Below are 18,505 nucleotides of genomic sequence, written 5' to 3'. Positions count from 1 at the left end.
TCTCTACCACCTCAGACGCTTGAGAGACTTCCAACTGCCCTCCAAGGTGCTCAGGAACTTTTACTCGTGCACCATAGAGAGCATCCTGGCGGGAAACATCTTAACCTGGTTCGGGAACAGCACCATGCAGGACAGACGAGCTCTACAGAGGGTTGTGCGGTCAGCTGAGCGCACCATCCGCTCCGAGCTCCCTGACCTGCACTCAATCTACAGCAGGCGGTGCTGGACCAAGGCCAGGAAGATCGTGAAGGACCTCAGCCATCCCAACAACAGACTGTTCTCTCTGTTGAGGTCAGGAAAGCGATTCCGCTCCCTGAAGACCAACACAGAGAGACTGAGGAGGAGCTTCTTCCCGCAGGCGATACGGTATCTCAATCACACCACCACACAGTACTGACCCACACATATAGTTCTTACACACACACTGGACATTCTGGACATTGTTTTCACTTCATCACTTAAATCACTTTAAGCATATTTGCACTGCACAAGACATAATGTGGATTGCACAACACTGGACATTATATTCTTCATTTCCGGTTAATACTTGTACAGCTGCTGTTATTGTATATATATTTATTTATATTTCTTCATACATTCTTATATAGTTCTATATTGTGTATTTTGTTGTACAGTTATTTTATTTTCAACTTTAATTTATATATTTTATCTTATTCTTTCCCAGTTAAATTTACCCTTCATTCTAATTTGTGTTGTACAGTTATTTCATTTTTAACCTTAATTTATATTTTATTCCTTCCTAGTTAAATTTACCCTTTTTAATTTTTCATATTTATTTCCTATCTTATTCATAGCCTTTTCCTTTTTTGTTTTCTTTAGGTCACGAGCAGTTGTCCAAGCATTTCACTACATATCGTACTGTGTATGACTGTGTACGTGACAAATAAAATTTGAATTTGAATTTGAAAGTCTAAAACCTGAACACCTGCACGGGAACAATGCGAGGCTTTTAATCTAAAAGGTCTTTTGCAAGAAACCAGATGAGCAGGCAGGTGGCATTAACCTGGAAAGAGTTTATATGCTGTGCTTTCTGAGCTCAGAGACCAGCAGCGCCTCGACCTGACAGGAAGTGCACACAGAAACCTTGCTGACATCACAAACTGATGCAGTCACTTCGGCGCCACTGAGAGGTGAGCGAGGGTTAGATCAGTCAGTCACAGGAAGCTCCGCCCAGAATCCTTGCTCTTTATGATTGTGTTTCCCTTTTAAACACTTTGTTCTCCTGCAGGTCCAGTCCTGTCGCCACAGAAACAAGTCCTGACCCATGTACCTGGAACCATAGAAGAAGAATAAAATAATAAATGATATTTAAAAAAGACCTTAAATCCCACAACATAAAAACATTTCGACCAATGAAATGCTTTAGAGTGAAGGACAGCAGTGAATCGCCGCTGACGTGGATTTATGCACAGCTGCAGGTGAGCTCACCTCACTGAAGGATGCATTTTTTCTTTTTCTTCAAACGCTTTCTTCCTGTGTGACCACTGCCTTCTGGAGATCAAAGAGAGGATAAAATTGGTCGGTTTCTAGATATAAAGCTTATTTCATCATAAACACTAAAGGATGTTCTATCATCGTCTTGATGCGACCTTACAGCCTGAGCCTCAGCTCACCATGTCACAGGAAACACTAATGTTCAGGAACAGGAAGTGACCTCATAGACTCAGAGCTACATCACAACAGCCACACTGACCCGGCTACATCACCATGGTATGGCAATCTCGACTCCACTCAACTGCAATCTGCGGCCGAGTCTCCGTCACTCTGCTGCAAACACTGAACACAACTTGGGCTACGTCCACACGCACACAGGTATTTTTGAAAACGCAGATTTTTCTATGCGTTTGCACCTTTCGTCCACACGTAAACGGCGTTTTTGGTCACTGAAAACAAAGATTTTTAAAAACTCCGGCCAGGGTGGATATTTTTGAAAACTCCGTTTTTGCATTTACGTGTGGACAAGAAAAACAGAGAAAACGCAGCGTCAAAGGTGTGCGCATTTTTTGACGTCACAGTGTGCGCCACGTTATTGTTTCGGTGACATGAATTTCTACAATACTGTTACTGTTAATTGTAGTCTCTGCAGTGTTTACATGCTTACATATACACACACAGTTACTGTCACTCCACACATACGACTCAGTTCTGCTTCTATGCCCCAGCTTTGTTTACTTTTTCCCACCGAGGCTTCTAGACTTCTGATTGGCCAACATTTCTGCACGGTTAGGAATATATCGCTACCTGTTGCTTTGGCATGTTCCTAGCAGCGTTTTCCTTCATTTCTGCCTTTACGTGTGGACGGGATTATTTTTTTTAAAACGAAAACGGAAAATCTCCGTTTTCAAAAATACCCGTGTACGTGTGGATGTAGCCTTGATCTGTGTGGGTGGGCTGTGGGACAGGAAGCATTAAAATTTCCATGTTTCAGAAACAAACAGCAGCACTGAGCGTGCTCAAAGCCTGAAGCAGAGAGCACAGCGCCTCACTCTACCTGCCGGGCTGGTGTCTAAGGTGTTCGATGCGTTCTGGGGAGCAGAATCTTCCGGGTTAGGATCTTTGCTCCTGTTGACCTGGGTCACATCCTGCTGACTAGCTGCGTGCTGGACTTCCTGCTGCGCCGGTCCGGTGTCCACTTCAGACTCCGGACCCTGGACCTCAGCTGCAGGGGGTTCACCGAGGGCCTGGAGCTCTGAGGCAGCTCTGTCTGGCTCTGGTTCTGGTCTGGTTCCAGCAGGTGGATGTGTGGGAGTCCGGACCTCCTCCCGAGGCTTCTCGGGCAAATCTGGCTTGTCTTGGGCCGCTGACATCTGCGTGACCCCGGGGTGACCTGAAAAGGAGAACTTGGGTCAAACGAGCAGCGGTGACAAGAAAGTCTGCAGAAGTCCTGCCGGGCTCTCACCTTCGACCCCCCACTGTCCGGCTCTGCCCGTGGCCTTGTCTTCCTGCAGCCCTTCCTGATCTCGGCCAGCAGGTTGTCGACGATGCATCCTTCGTCCCAATTGGCCATGTCCGTCCTAACTGCAGCACAGAAACACGTTCCCCTGTGAGCTTAGCGCACATGTCACAAACAACAGGTGAAAGCTGTCACTGCGTCACCTGACAGCCTCATAGGTACAGCAGCATTTAATCTTTACAAACTTCCTTCTCGTCCTGATGCTGTCACATCATTTCCTTTAAATATTCAGCTGCTGATAAACTGTTGCAGAGAAATGTTGCTGATGTCAGCTATTGATTCTCGACCTGTCAGTCACCGGCCCTTCACATGTCTCACCTGTTCTCCACTTGCCCTCCACTTGTACTTGACCTGTCCTTCACCTGCCACACCTGGAGAGACAGGTGAGGGACACCTTAAGGAGGGAGGATTTAAGGTGAAATGATGGTGTCTGACTTACTGATCTTTCTGGTGGGGGCTTCTTCTCTCAGTTTCCTCCCTTCGTCCAACCTCTTCTCCTGCTCCCTGTGACCTTCGTTCTCCTGATGGAAGAATAAAAGGAACACACAGTTCAAACTTCAACAGGCTAACCGGCCCCCCAGAGAGGGCGGAGCTTAACATTTACAGGGAAACAGGACTAATGTGTGGCAGCTACCACACTTTGTCACGGTTGAAGTCAGAGCCGATTGGCTGGCTGAGACACAGTTTAAATGACACATGCAAACGTGCGGCAGGGTATGAGTCCTGCAGACTGAGCCGCACTGCGATTGGCCGCTGACCTTGAGGGTTCGAAGGAAGAGGTCTCTGAATGTCTTGATGGTGCTGAAGAGCTCTTCGAGAGAGAAGCTGCTGCTGTCCTCACAGAGGTAGGCGGACAGGTGCTTCCTCTGCTCCTCCACAGATGACAGCAGGAGTTGCAGCTGCTCAACAGCCTGCAGGCTCTCCTGGTAACACCACATAAGAACAACAGGTAAGTTCACCTGGAAGAGCAGGTCTGTCCCACTAAAACGGTGTCAGTTAGTGCACAGACTGGATTTATCTGCCCGTAAAGGTGACAGCCTCATCCCGAGTGACTCACCTGTACGGTGGACAGGTACTGCTCCTTCATGTCAGATGAGGAGGAAACGCTCCTCTCTGAGTTTTTCAGCCGTTTGTTTAGAGTGTTTGTTTCAGACTGAATAGAGTCCAAGCTGAGCCTGCAGGTGGAGTCAGAGGGCAACATTTAACACCGCTGCAGGCGAAACACCTGAGCTACCACGTCACAGACTCCGCCCAGCAGTCTGTACGTGACTGAACTCTTATATGTGTTTACCCAGCAGCCTTTGCACAGATCTCCAGTTCATCGGGCAGGTTGAGCAGGTCGGGGTGATTCTCTTCAGCCTCCTAAGGGTCACAAACAGCAGCAACTGAAATATTATGAGAATACTGCAGTATTCCCCAGTATTCGTAGTATTCCCAGCATTACCCGCAGGATGTGGTGCAGCAGCGTGACTCTCGATTTGTTGGCTTTGGTTTCGGTCAGTTTGAGCAGAGTGCTGATCTTAAAGCCTTCAGCATTCCCTGTGCGAGTTCCCTGATGGACCATACATCACATGACAAAATCAGACTACCAGCCTTTAGATTTTATTTCAGCTAAATAACAGACTGATTTATGATTTGGCAACTAAATGAACTGTCTTGGTAGACAGTCTCTGTTGGTAGATTTGTGCTGAGCTAATAGTTGGTGCTGAGTCACACCTGCCTGAATGTGCAAACAAACAAAAACAAAAAAAACAAACAAAACACTCCTCGGATGAACTGTTAGTGCAATCAACCTCACAGCTGTGATATTACTGCTTAGATAACTTCATAAAAACTTCATCAGAGGCTCAAGTTAGCTGATGTGAAGTCCAGCAGTTGCTAGCAGCCCACTCCACAGCAGAGACACGGACATGACTTATTTTTCTTGCACGAAAGGACAAGCATCATGGTGCAGTGGAACCAGCATCCAGGACATAAACAGCTGCATTATACTGCTAACATCTGCACAGACAGCATGTTAATGCTAAGCTAGCCAAGAACTTAAGGCCCTTTCACATAGGATGCGGCACACTGACCGCTAGCTTGTTCTCCACCTGTCTCGCTTAGCGTAAAGGACCCAAACTCTGTGTTGTGCTGGCCGATGCACTCTGCTTGGAAGTCTTTTTTTTGTTACCACTCTACGAGTCTGTATTAAACCTATATCTCTCTGACTTTGTGTCCTTCACAAGAGTTTGTGTTGAATTGTGTTCAAATTTTTAATTTAAAAAAAAAAAAAAAAAAAAAAAAAAAAAAAATCGCTCATTCATATAGATGAAAGCTTTCAACTATCCAGACTAGTGAAGAGTGTGTCGTCCCCAGAGCTGTTAAGAGGCTCTGGAGGTCCCCATACATGCACATAAACCTGTGTGAAAAAGTTCACAGAACTCTGATACGCACTGATACGAATGTTTTCCTTCATCGTGTGATGGAATTTAGTGCAGTGGTAGTCTTCGATTCTATTGGTCGTGTGACACAGCGCACATGCCGAGTACTCCTCACTGACGTGCTGCACTGTACTTGGCGCAGCGGGAAACTATTACTGTGCGGTGCAGCAGTGGAAACAAATGTGCTTCACAGCGCTGCACGTGTAAATGTAGTCTCAGGTCTACACTGGTCACTGATGATCATGTAACGCTGCTTCAGGTTGGACGGGCATATGGCAGACTGCAAAGCAACAAGTGATGTGTAATAGATTACTTTTTCTGAGTAACGACCCCAACACTGGTCAGAGTTTGTGTTTGAGTTTGTTTGTGTGGTTTGAGTCTTCGGGAAGAGAACTGCTTTAGGACCGTCACTGAGCATGCCACACAAAGTAATCAGATTACAAGGAGTAAAAGAAAAAAAGATTCTCACATAGTTGAGAAAGTTTCCGACACTCAGGATTAGTTTACAGAAGACTGGCAGCCGAGCGCTCTCCTTCACACCTGCACACAAAACAACACACACAAACAGAAACAAGAACACCACCACAGCAGCCAAACGTGCGTGTGCAGCCAGTGTGTTTGTTGTGTAGCTGCTGTGTGTTTGTCATGTGTATACACACTCTCATAGTCTCCAACACACAGCTGCTCTCCTCACACAGCAACATACACTCAATCCTCAGAGAGTAACTGCAACACACACACACACACACACACACACACACACACACACACACACACACACACACACACACACACACACACACACACCATACACTCAATCCTCAGAGAGTAACTGCAACACACACACACACACACACACACACACACACTGCGAGTGAGTGGACCTGTGGTGAGCTGTGCTTATTTATCTGTGCTTGATGTGTGCTGCAGCTGGCGCTGTCCTCACACCTGGGCAGATCAATGAGCTGCAGGTAAAACTGATCTGCTGATGCCAACTTGTCCTGCTCTGCCAGATGAGACTTCAGGTTCCCTACCTGAGGAGGGAAAGATGAGATACAGGTCAAGTACAGGTGAAAGACAACTGAAGCACAGGTGAGGGGCAGGTGAGAGACAGGTGGAGAACAGGTGAAGCGCAGGTGACCTCTGCTCTGACCTCATGTTTCTCTGGGAGGAGTTTAATGAACTGTTTCAGGGCCTCGACATCAAACTTTGATCGGTCTCCTCTTCGGATGAGATCCACAAAGTCCTCGTGGGAACTGCAGGTGAGACAGGTCAGGTGATACAGGGGTGGTGATGTCACAGCACAGATGTTTTTAATTGGCTGCAAGACTCAGAAAAAGAACAGTCACCATTTGAAGTGCTTGAGGAAGATGTGGAGGTTAAGGCTCTTCTTGGCGTCGATGAAGGACACCTGTGGACAGAATTGAACATGTGGATGTGAAAAAGGTAAAACCTGTAACGCCACACCTGTAAGGTGAAGACAGAGAAAGCTACGGCACCTCTTTGGGCTCCGTCTTTGACTTGGTTCTGTTCTTGGTCTCAGTCGGAGGGAGACTGAAGAGCTGCTCAATGCTGCAGTAATCTGGCTCCATGGAGTCCAAAGATGTCGACGTCCACAGAGACTCGTGGCCTGTGGACAGAGTGACGTCAGCTTGGATGAATCCTGCACCTGACCTGGGCCAACACCAGGCCTCACCTGACACCAGTCTGGATGGAAGTTTCTGCCAGTTCAGCTTCTTCATCCGCAGTGTTGGGCAGGGGGTGTGGCTTGAATTAGGAGCAGAGCTGCTATATAACCTGCCCAGACTTTGAACTGTCTCAGCTCTGATGTCACCTGGAGGAGAGGGGGGGAGTGGAGGTCCAGCACCAGGTAAGGGTGGGGGTGGAGGGGGTGGAGGGAGAGGAGCCATAGCACCAGGCAAGGGTGTGGGCGGCAGTGGAGGGGGTGGAAGGGGAAGAGTCATAGCACCGGGTAAGGGAGGAGGTAGAGGGGGGGCATAGGAAGTGGGAAGAGCCGGAGGCAGTGCTGCTGCAGTGGGGGCTGTTGGAGCATCTTTGGTGAGTGCCTCTGATTGGCTGGGAGGACTGTCTGGTAGTCTAGTCTGGACCGCCCTGTCGATGGCAAGATTGGGTGAGTAAGTCTTTCGGGGGAGGAGCTTCTCCAGCAGGTGATCTGCAGAGTCTACCTCAGCTGCGATCAAGAAAAACAGAGCCGGTGAATTCACCTTCGCCTGATCCTGTGAAATGCCCTCAGCTTTGATCATACTCTGCCTGCTGTCATTTATACAAACTGACATAAAACAGGGCCTGCATCTGAACCTTAAGGGACTCTTTACAGGGGTCATCGTTTATATAGAGAGGACACTTCTACAAAGAGGCGGAATCAGAGCTGGACCCAGTGATCTGTTGTTGGATGCGCCCCCATACTTACCATCCTGAGCCAGCAGGGTGGCTCGATCCATCAGCAGCTCCAGAGCACACCAGACCTCAGCTCTGTCTGGACCCACCAGCAACAAGGCCTGAAGGATGGACAGCAGCTGCACGGAGGATGGATGGCTGGACACCTGAACGCAGAGAGGGTCAGGACAGGTTATTTTGGCTACGTTCACATTGCAGGTGTTAATGCTCAATTCCAAATTTTTGACCAAATCCGATTTTTTTTGTCTGCTTGTTCACACTACAAATAAAATGCGACAGCAAACACGCCCTAGTGTGAACCCTCGAAGCGGCCCGCATGCGCAAAAGAAGACGTCACACACAACGCGCTCTGTTTAGACCCAGAGCAAATAATATTGTTTGACTGATGGCCCTTAATATAAAGACTTCGGACTTTACGTTTCCCAATTTTTGCTTTAAGTTATTTTGTTATTTACATAATAATGTAGATAACCTAATAATTATCCTTATTGCTGTTTTAGAGAGGAGCAGTGCTTCAAAGAATAGTTGCAGATTTCTGTCAAAATCTGCAGATTATACAGTACAAATAAAATGTTCACGTTGTCTTTCCAACAGTTTCATTAACATCTACACTGGATGGCCAGGAAGCGTTCGCGATGTCATCTCCGGCGCTAATAATTGGCGTCTGTCTTGTGTCAGTGACGTACAAGACGGATTTAATGCGACGTGACCATTCAAACAGCAGTCGCTTTCTAAAACATCGGATATGTATTGGATTCAGTACCACATACGAAAGTGACCCAGATCGGATTTGAAAATATCGGATTTATTCCGTTCACACTGTCATACCATGGTCGGGTATGGGTCGCATAGGGTCAAAAAAAAAAAAAAAAAAAAAAATCGGATTTGATGTGCTTTCGACTGCAGTTTGAACATAGCGTCTGTCTCCTTACATTTCTATCATTGAAAAGAGAACTACCAGCAGTGTCACTTTCACAGATGCTGCACCAATCGCTCTGAAGGTGACAGTGTTGGCTTCTGTAGTTTAAACCAGTGTTTCCCAATCTTTTGGAGCCACGGTACATATTTCACGTTAGAAAAATAACACAACCTACCACCAAACAAAAATGTCACAAAAAGAATATTGATAATTTTTCCCCGCGCACCAGGTATAGCAGAATTGGTTCAGTTTGTTTAGATGTATCTGTCCCACTGCGCAAGTGTCCAGTGAAGGGGGGCATGGCTACGCACAGGCGGGAAGGGGAAGTAGGAGTTTTTTGGAGTGTCCGTTTTTTCTTGTGTGGAGGAACGAAAGAAGGCAACCATTCAAGTTGGAGTTAACATACCAGTTGTGTGATTATTGGACTAACAAGTTTGTCCCCAATCTACCCTTTTTTTGCTTTCTTCTGACCACTACTAATGCTAGGGCCTTCGTCTGGGTCGGAATTTTCTCAAAGACCCAGGTCAGACTCACTATTTTTCTTTTCAAATATTTATTTATTGCTATTACGTGCTGCGTCGTTTCACTCACAGCATGACTATTATATAAGTAAGTAAGTAAGTAAAATTTATTTATATAGTACATTTCACAGATAAAAATCACAAAGTGCTTTACAATAAGATCAGACATACAAGCTAAAATTAATTAAAAGCCCGTTTGTATAAAAATGTCTTCAGCTGCTTTTTAAAGGAGTCAGTAGAGCCTAGACAGCGTAAAGACAACGGCAGAGAGTTCAACAGCCTATGTGCCAGTGCCTGAAAAGCCCGATCCCCACGTGTTTTAAACCTAGTACGTGGGACCACCAGTAGCCTCTGACTTGAAGACCTAAGTGCTCGGGATGAAGCACGAGGTTTCAGCAGGTCAGAGATATACTGGGGAGCTTCACCGTGCAGAGCTCTAAAAGTTACAACTAAAATTTTAAAATGAACCCTAAAATTTACAGGCAACCAATGAAGAGAAGCCAAAACTGGAGTAATGTGTGACCTCTTGTTTGCACCAGTTAAAAGTCTTGCCGCTGCATTCTGTACAGACTGAAGGCGATCCAGAGCTGATTTGCTGAGACACGTAAAAAGACCGTTACAATAATCCAAACGAGAAGAGATAAAAGCATGAAGAATCATCTCAAGTTCTGCCTTTGACACCAGTAGCCTGAGTTTAGAAATGTTTCTTAGATGATAAAAACAGTTCCGGGCAAGTTGTTTAGAGTGTTTCTCAAGAGACATTGAACTGTCAAATATAACACCTAAGTTTCTGAGACTCGACTGAAATGAAGGGTCTAAAAAAACTGATATGCTGCCTAATTTCTGAGAGCATGTGATCAGGTGCAATAATCAAAGTTTCTGGTTTATCTGCATTTAACTGAAGGAAATTGTCATTTAACCATTGTTTGATTTCTGACAGACAATTATTTAAACAAGACAATTTATACAACTCAGAAGCTTTGAAAGAACAGTACAACTGAATGTCATCAGCATAGAGATGATAAGAAATATTATTGTAACGTCTGATAATGTGGCCTAGAGGGAGTATATACAGCAAAAAGAGAATAGGACCTAAAACAGATCCTTGAGGTACCCCAGAAGACAGAACTGATGTTTCTGACAGCACATGATTTACACGGACAGTAAAGGATCTCTCAGATAGATACGACATAAACCATTTTAAAACAACACCAGTAATCCCAAACAAGTCCTTCAGCCTATTTATCATGATGCTGTGATCAACAGTATCAAAAGCAGAGCTGAGATCCAACATAACCAGAACAGTGCACTCTCCAGAGTCTGCTGCCATCAGAATGTCACCACACACTTTAAGTTAAGCCATCTCAGTGGAGGACAGTTTACAGAAACCAGACTGGAAAATGTCCAGAACACTGTTTTTCTCCAAAAAGTTGTTAAGTTGTTCTGCAACTGTTTTTTCCAAGATCTTTGACACCAATGGTAATTTTAATATTGGCCTGTAACTGCTTGGAAGAGATGGATCTAAATTTGGTTTCTTTAATATTGGTTCAACAATAGCTTGTTTAAAATAGCTGGGAACTGAGCCAGTATAAAGAGAAGTATTAATTATTTCCAGAATACAGAGGCCAATAGAAATCAAACACACTAATGAAAAATGATGGAGGAAGTACATCAAGGTGGCTTGAAGTCAGTTTCATTCGACCAAGCAGAGCACTGATGTCCTGTAAGGTAACAGGAGTAAAAGAGGACCAGGTATCAGAGGTAAGCAACGTGTCAGTGTGATACTGAGAGGATGATGGAGAAATATTAGACCTGACAGCAGCGACCTATAATTTCTTCTTCATGTTCTTCTGTTTTACTGGCAGTCGGCAACCAATTTAATTAGAGCAGGTAGTTGTACTCCCCTCTAGTGGAAGATAATGTAATTGTTCTGCCCATTACTCAAGCCAATCGCTTAGAGCAGCGGTCCCCAACCTTTTTTGCGCCACGGACTGGTTTATGCCCGACAATATTTTCACGGACCGGCCTTTAAGGTGTCGCGGATAAATACAACAAAATAAAACTAGTACCGGTACCGAAAAAAAAAGAGGATTTATTCATAACACATGTGAAAAGACCCAGGAAAACCGAGTTAACGATAACAAAATAACGCTGAAAACCAATAAAAACCCTGAAAACCATACATTTCACACCTGAGCCTCTACTCTCGCGGCCCGGTACCAAACGACTCACGGACCGGTACAAGGCCCGGGGGTTGGGGACCGCTGGCTTAGAGTACCAATTGGGTGGAATAAGGTAATCTTCCACGGCACACCTTTGTGCCGCGGCACAGTGGTTGGGAAACATTGGTTTAAACGTTCCAGCTTGAGTCGCATCACTCTTTAAACTGTGGTTACCATGGTGTAGAGCATTGTGAAGACCTGCTGGTGGCTGCTCATATCAATCCCTCCGTACAGCCTCTCCATCTCCTCCATGTCCTCCGACAGAGTCTTCAAACACGTCACACTGGATGTTCAGGTCCTTGTCCTGCGTCTCCCTGCACACACAGACAGGAAACTGATTGGAAACACGATTGATTATTGATTAATAACTGATGTAAGCAAAGTGAGAATGAAGCCAGTACCTGAGCCTGGGGAGCAGGTCCAGCAGCTGCAGACCTAAAAATCACAGACACATATATCACTTCTTATTTTGGTCAAGCAGCAGGACACACTCACACCATGACGACCTCTGAGGGTCTGACACTCGAGCCCTCAGCGAGACCTGACTCCAGGAAAGCCTCCGTACAGGGATGTGATGTCACACTGTGACAGATATCAAGCTCCTCCTACACATAACTCTGATAACAGTTTAATTCAACTTTATTTATACATCGCCAAATCACAACAACAGTCACATCAAGGTCTTTCTGTTGTGAGGTAAAGACCCTACAACATGATGAAAACAGTGATGTCAGCAATGACATCATGATGATGATGTCAGGGGTGATGTCAGAGTGGTGATAAACAGTTCGTTTTACCGATGAACTCCTGCCGCACCCGGTGCCTCCTCCTCAGCTCCTCCTCCTGCAGCACGAGGACGTTGACCACACTTAGCAGCGTCACCATGTAGGGGATGTTGTTGGTGGCGTGAAGCTCATTCATGATCACGCTGAAGCGATACTGCTGCTTCTTCAGGCTCTGAATACAGACACAGGAAGTGACAGGTCAGAGGACGGACACAGTTCGTTTACACCTTCATTAAACACAACTTCCTGCTTCAGTCTGACTGAAGTGTGATGATTAAACACTCCTAATAGCGGTGTGTGTGCGTGTGTGTACATGTTATGTTTAGACAACTTTGTGAGGACAGAAAATTGGCATGCCACTATACTTGTGGGGACCAACAGCCCTTATGGGGACAAAGTGCCCATCCCCACAAGTTTGAAGACGTGTCTGAGGCTTAAAATGTGGTTTTAGTGTCAGGGTTGCAGTTAGGTTATGGTTAGGCATTCATTTTTGATGGTTAGGGTAAGCAGCTAGGGAAAGGGTTATGTCAATGAGATGTCCTCACTAAGATAATAAAACGAGTGTGTGTGTGCAGACGTGTGGTATCCCATGATTCCATGCTGTAAGTTCAGAGCCTGTGAGAACAGGCTGGGCGGGGACGATAAGATCTGCAGCGTCTGAGGCTCAGCTGTTTGTTGTGGTGTATCTGCAGTCACGCCCTGATGGTACACAGACCACGTCGTCGTTGCTCTCACCTGGCAGCGAGGAGCTGTGGTGGAGCTTTGTGAGCTATCTGCTGACTTAGGTAATCAGCCAGTGGCTTTCAGTTTGAGCTGTTCTGCTTGTTGTGTTAGCCTTGAAACTAAGTGAAACTGACTCGCACTTCCTTTTGCTAACGTCATGCCGATAAAGCTTTTCAAACCGACCCAAATGGCCTGCTCATGTCTCCCCATCCAGCTCATGCGACATCTGTTGGTTTGTCCATCAAGCAGGTAAACATGCCCCTCTAAACAAATGAAATCAGCCAAGAGAGCCTCTGAAAGTGACCTGGACCTACAGCAACATTTAACTGTTAATATGACTGAGCGCCAACTGTCCTGACTGCCATCGTGAGGCAGAGTTCAGATTACTTAAACTGATCTCATGAAATCACAAATCACCTCAGAGGAGACAGAGAAGGAAGGGAAAAAAGGAAAAAGGAAGGACAGGAAGGAAATAAAGAGAGAGGAGGAAGTGGACGAGGACATGAGCATACCTTGTAGTTGTCGAGTGCATCGAAGGCGAGGTGGTGTCCCCGAGGGTCGAAGACGGCAAGAGCAGCCACCAGCTGGAACAGCTGCATCTTCACCATGACATTGGACGTGTCGAGAGCTGAGGGCATATAGGAGGAGGTGGAGTTACCGCTTTCATAAGTAATGACTCGGAGTCGTCATCTTCACCTCACAGGTACACCGGCTACCTGCTTAGCTTAGGCTGGAACAGCCACCTGAGTCTACCTGTTGCTCAGGGTAGCGTGTAAATATGATTTTAAGGTGGTTTTAAGGCAGATCTGCTTCATTCTAACTTTCTGGTCCTCCACCCACCTTGAGCCAGCATCCTGACGTAGCCCTCATTGTCCAGGATGAAATGCAGCCCTGCGGACGAGTTCATGATGGCCTGGACACAGCTGACGCAGGTGAGCTGCAGCAGAGCATTGGCGATGCGGGCGCAGCCGCGGCCCGACAGACGCTCCAGCGCCTCCAGCAGGAGGTCCAAACCCTGTAGTTCAAGAAACTGCACCATCCATGACCGATTACTCACCTCCAGCCGCCGCTGCAGACCCGAGTAGTTCACCACTGTGGGAACCTGGAGGGGCAGAGTGACCATCGGTCAGAGCTGTGAGACGCCTTCTCCTTCCCCTGGCAGGACTCCTGAGGTTCTGCTTCTTTCCTACCTGCAGCAGTCGGATGCAGAGCTCGGGGTCAGCGTTCTCCAGATTGGCCTCCACCTTGCCGTCAGTGACTGTGGCGAGGCCTCTGGTCAACTGGTCCTTTACCGCCCCCCATTTGGTACTGGTTGCCATGATGACAGGCCAAAGGTTTTACCGATGTTTGAGCTGATGAGGGTTAAAACAGATACAGGTAATCAATCACAAACAATCAATGACATCATCATCTTAACGTCCATGACAAGCAGACCTGACACAAGCGATGACATCACGCCCGTGTCAGCCTGCCTTGGGCTCACAGTTTCACATTCATTAACATGTCTCTGAGTCACAAACTGAGCTCCTCCAGTGGACGCCTTTATCTGCTCAGGAGATCAGGGTCCTATACTGTGATTGGACTCCATTTGGCTTTAGTTGTGTCATAAATTATTATTTGAATTATATTCTTGACCGAAAACTCGAGTCCACTTCTGATGTGGACCAGTTTTAACTTGGTTTTATTCAGCTCCAAATCAAAGCTCCAAATCACAACAACAGTCACCTTGAGATGCTGTACTGTCTTTGTACTCTCAACAACCATATGAGTAAGAAGTTTTATGACAGTGGCAAGGAAAACCTCAATTTTAACAGGAAGAAACCTCCAGCAGAGCCAGGCTCAGACCGGTTTGGGGTGAGGGAAGGAAGACAGAACAAAGGCACTCTGTGGAATGCATGAATAACAAGAAACAGAGAAAAAGAAGAAGAATGCAGTGAATCAGGCTGAAGGATCAGCTGATTAACAGACTGATAATAAAGCACATGATTGGCTCCAGTAACAGAAAAATAAACACGAAGCGCTCACAGCTATCGTGGCTGTGATTTGGAAAGTGAATGAATCAGACTGAAGGCTACGTGAATCCTGCACTCAGTGTGTTGCAGAGTCTTCATCAGTGAAGAAGAGTGACTGCACGTCACAGCGTGGTGGGTGAAATATGTCAGCTATGTGGTATTTCTGGTATTCAGTGCGTTTGCATGTCCTGACAGCTGAGCACACTCGCCACATTAACGCGCCGCTGTGAGAAAACCTGAACTTTAAACTTGAAAGGTGGAGTAGGTCAGTCACATGGTCAAAGGGTGTTTCCAGAGGCCTGGATTCAAATCTCCCCCGGGGCATTAGAGTTGTTCCAGTATCGGGAAAAACTGAGGGATGATCCTTTAAACCTGAAGCTCAGGTGTTTGTCATCATTTAACAACTTAAACAGACCTTTCACTGTACACATGCGCATATCTGTCAGTGGTACACCCTCACAGAAGAACAAATGCATTGATCTCAGTGCTGATGGATCAATACAGTGATTGGATAGGAGCAGACCCGCATGCTCCGATTCAAAGGTTCAAAAGTTTAAACATAGTTGTGGCTAAAAACCGCTGACAGGTCGAGCTGTGCCTGCCAAACCGGACGCCCTTCAAAATTAATCGAATTTAGTGTCTGAGCTTCAGTTCACTCGGTGCTGTGGTGGGTTCGGCTCGGCAACACCGGCCGGTGTTCCAGATCAACTGGCGTTTAGATCAACTGGCGTTGGTCGAACAGATGTGTGGCAGTCTTGCGTTTCAGGAGCTCCTACCGACAAACCAGCAAAAAAACACCAAATGTGTCATCTGTGACACTTGTGAGGTTATCTCAAACACACTCCGTCAGTCTTGATGCTGTTGAACAACAAAATGTTTAAAAATGTGGCGAGTTTACCTGGTGATATCCTCATGCGCGACGCGATCGCGAAAACAGCAAACAAGTAACACCACGCCGTTGTTGTTCACAGGACAGCAAGAGTAAACGATCGGGAGACCCTTGTCGTCGTTATCGTTCCACTCGCACGGTTTATTTCACCGAATTCAGCGTTTTTGCTTCACAACTAAAGCGAGCAGTTTGCTCTGTGCACCAACATGGAGTCGAGTCAACCAGCGCCACCTCTGGCCAAGTGCCACAGCCTACAGCCAGATCAACCTGTGACACACATCTGCACCACGTTTGAATTCGTGTCATGCACATTTGTACCTTTCAATTGTGTGTTTGTGCGTCATGCAAATAAACCTTTGAAAAGAATGAAATGATATCATATATTCCTTATTGGCCTACATTTGTACAAAATTCCAAATTATATACACAAAGTCATAGAAATCACCACTCCAATTGGTCATCATGATTTTAATATTCTCTTTTTCCATAACAATGAAATACGCCTTGGACAAATATGACACATCAATATTTCATTAGTGTTGTAACATCACATGTCGCTAGCATAGTCTGTCTGTGTCTTTTCCCTGAAAATGAATATTTCCAGCCAATATAGGCAATTCATCAACATGGCTGGAGTTATATACAGTCTGTATAAGTGTGGTTAATCTAATGAAGATTTGTAAGGAGACGGCAGTTACTGTGAATCCACAGCAGTTACACAGTGATTAGTAATAAACAGCCAGTGAGAGTGAGTGGATATGACTGTTCCCACCACTAACACATGACCATAGCCCACTACTAGATTAACTTGTGACACATCTGCACCTGCTGCTATGATCACAGTGAGTAGAGGCTGAGTGGCTGCACTTACCCCTGGTACATCCAAATCTGCCCACAAACATGTTGAAAGATGCAATGCCAGCAATGTGGATTGTCAACACTGAAAACAATCAGTAAGCAAAGACAACAGGGATCACTTTTTTCTGTTTATTTAGCACCCACAACATTTGTAGTCGCCTTCTGCACAGGGGAAGTCCACACACACTGTGTGGTACCACTTTCCACAGAAGGTGCAATCTGCAAGATTGAATGAGATTGTCAGAGTCATTGTCTGGCTGTTTATTACTAATCACCTGCTGTACATTCACAGTAACTGCCATCTCCTTACAAATGTTTATTAGATTGACCACACTTATGCAGACTGTATATCACAACCAACTCTAACATGTTTGTTTGCAGAGGGAAGACACAGACAGACTACGCTAACGACATGTGATGTTACAACACTGGTGAAATATTAGTGTGTTCACGACATTTTTCGTATGGGCAAAAGTATTGATATCAGGATGGTGATTCTTATGTGTATGTCATTTGGCATTTTGTACAAATGTAGGCTGATATTAAATACATGATATCATTTCATTCATTTCAAAGGTTTGTTTGCATGACGCACAAACACACAATTGAAAGGTGCAAATGTGCATGACACGAATTCAAACGTGGTGCAGATGTGTGTCACAGGTTGATCTGGCTGTAGGCTGTGGCACTTGGCCAGAGGTGGCGCTGGTTGACTCGAGTCCATGTTAGTGCACAGAGCAAACTGCTCGCTTTAGTTGTGGAGCAAAAACGCTGAATTCGGTGAAATAAACCGTGCGAGTGGAACGATAACGACGACAAGGGTCTCCCGATCGTTTACTCTTGCTGTCCTGTGAACAACAACGGCGTGGTGTTACTTGTTTGCTGTTTTCGCGATCGCGTCGCGCATGAGGATATCACCAGGTAAACTCGCCACATTTTTAAACATTTTGTTGTTCAACAGCATCAAGACTGACGGAGTGTGTTTGAGATAACCTCACAAGTGTCACAGATGACACATTTGGCGTTTTTTTTGCTGGTTTGTCGGTAGGAGCTCCTGAAACGCAAGACTGCCACACATCTGTTCGACCAACGCCAGTTGATCTAAACGCCAGTTGATCTGGAACACCGGAGGACGGAGCAGCTTCAGCCGCTCCGCTGCTCCCACAGGTACAGGTGTATTTCACCGGGAACAGAAGAAGCTCATCACACAAACTTACCTGGAATCTGTCAGCAGGTCACTGAAAAGTTTTGGCTCACGAGCTGCTTCGTGTTTCCGTTAAAGAGACAGAGAGGCGGTAAGCTCGTATCCTTATTGCAAACCCCGAGGGGGCAGCAGGCTCCCGCGGTCCCCGCTGAAGCTTCCAGAAACTCGGACAAAGTCTGAAGGACGGCTCGGTGTCTGCGAGAGTCTCCGCGCGAGCCTGTGGGCGGGGTCAGAGGGTCACAGTGCCAGCCGCCGATAGCGGGCGCATGCGCATAACTTCATTTCTGTTGCAGACAGTGGCGGTCCTAGCCTGTTTGGCACCCTGGGCGAACACCCCCCCCCCCCCCACACACACACACACACACAAAACATATTAAGGATTGTACATTAACACAAAACTCTTGTCGGAACCGTACTGAATTTCACCTGAGAAACACACACACACACACGAAGAGAGAGAGAGTATGCATACAGGGAGTGCAGAATTATTAGGCAAGTTGTATTTTTGAGGAATAATTTTATTATTGAACAACAACCATGTTCTCAATGAACCCAAA

At 46.1% G+C, this 18,505-nt stretch overlaps 1 pseudogene; it reads right to left on the bottom strand.

The window, feature by feature from the left end:
- Positions 1-1,471: 1,471 nt before the first annotated feature.
- Positions 1,472-18,025, bottom strand: LOC113037492 (inverted formin-2-like; annotated as a pseudogene).
- Positions 18,026-18,505: the final 480 nt, after the last annotated feature.

The sequence above is a fragment of the Astatotilapia calliptera genome, chromosome 15 (genome assembly GCF_900246225.1).
Source record: "Astatotilapia calliptera chromosome 15, fAstCal1.2, whole genome shotgun sequence".
Lineage (NCBI taxonomy): Eukaryota > Metazoa > Chordata > Actinopteri > Cichliformes > Cichlidae > Astatotilapia > Astatotilapia calliptera.
Note: the sequence above shows the minus strand (reverse complement) of the source record. Positions and strands in the feature narration are given on the sequence as shown.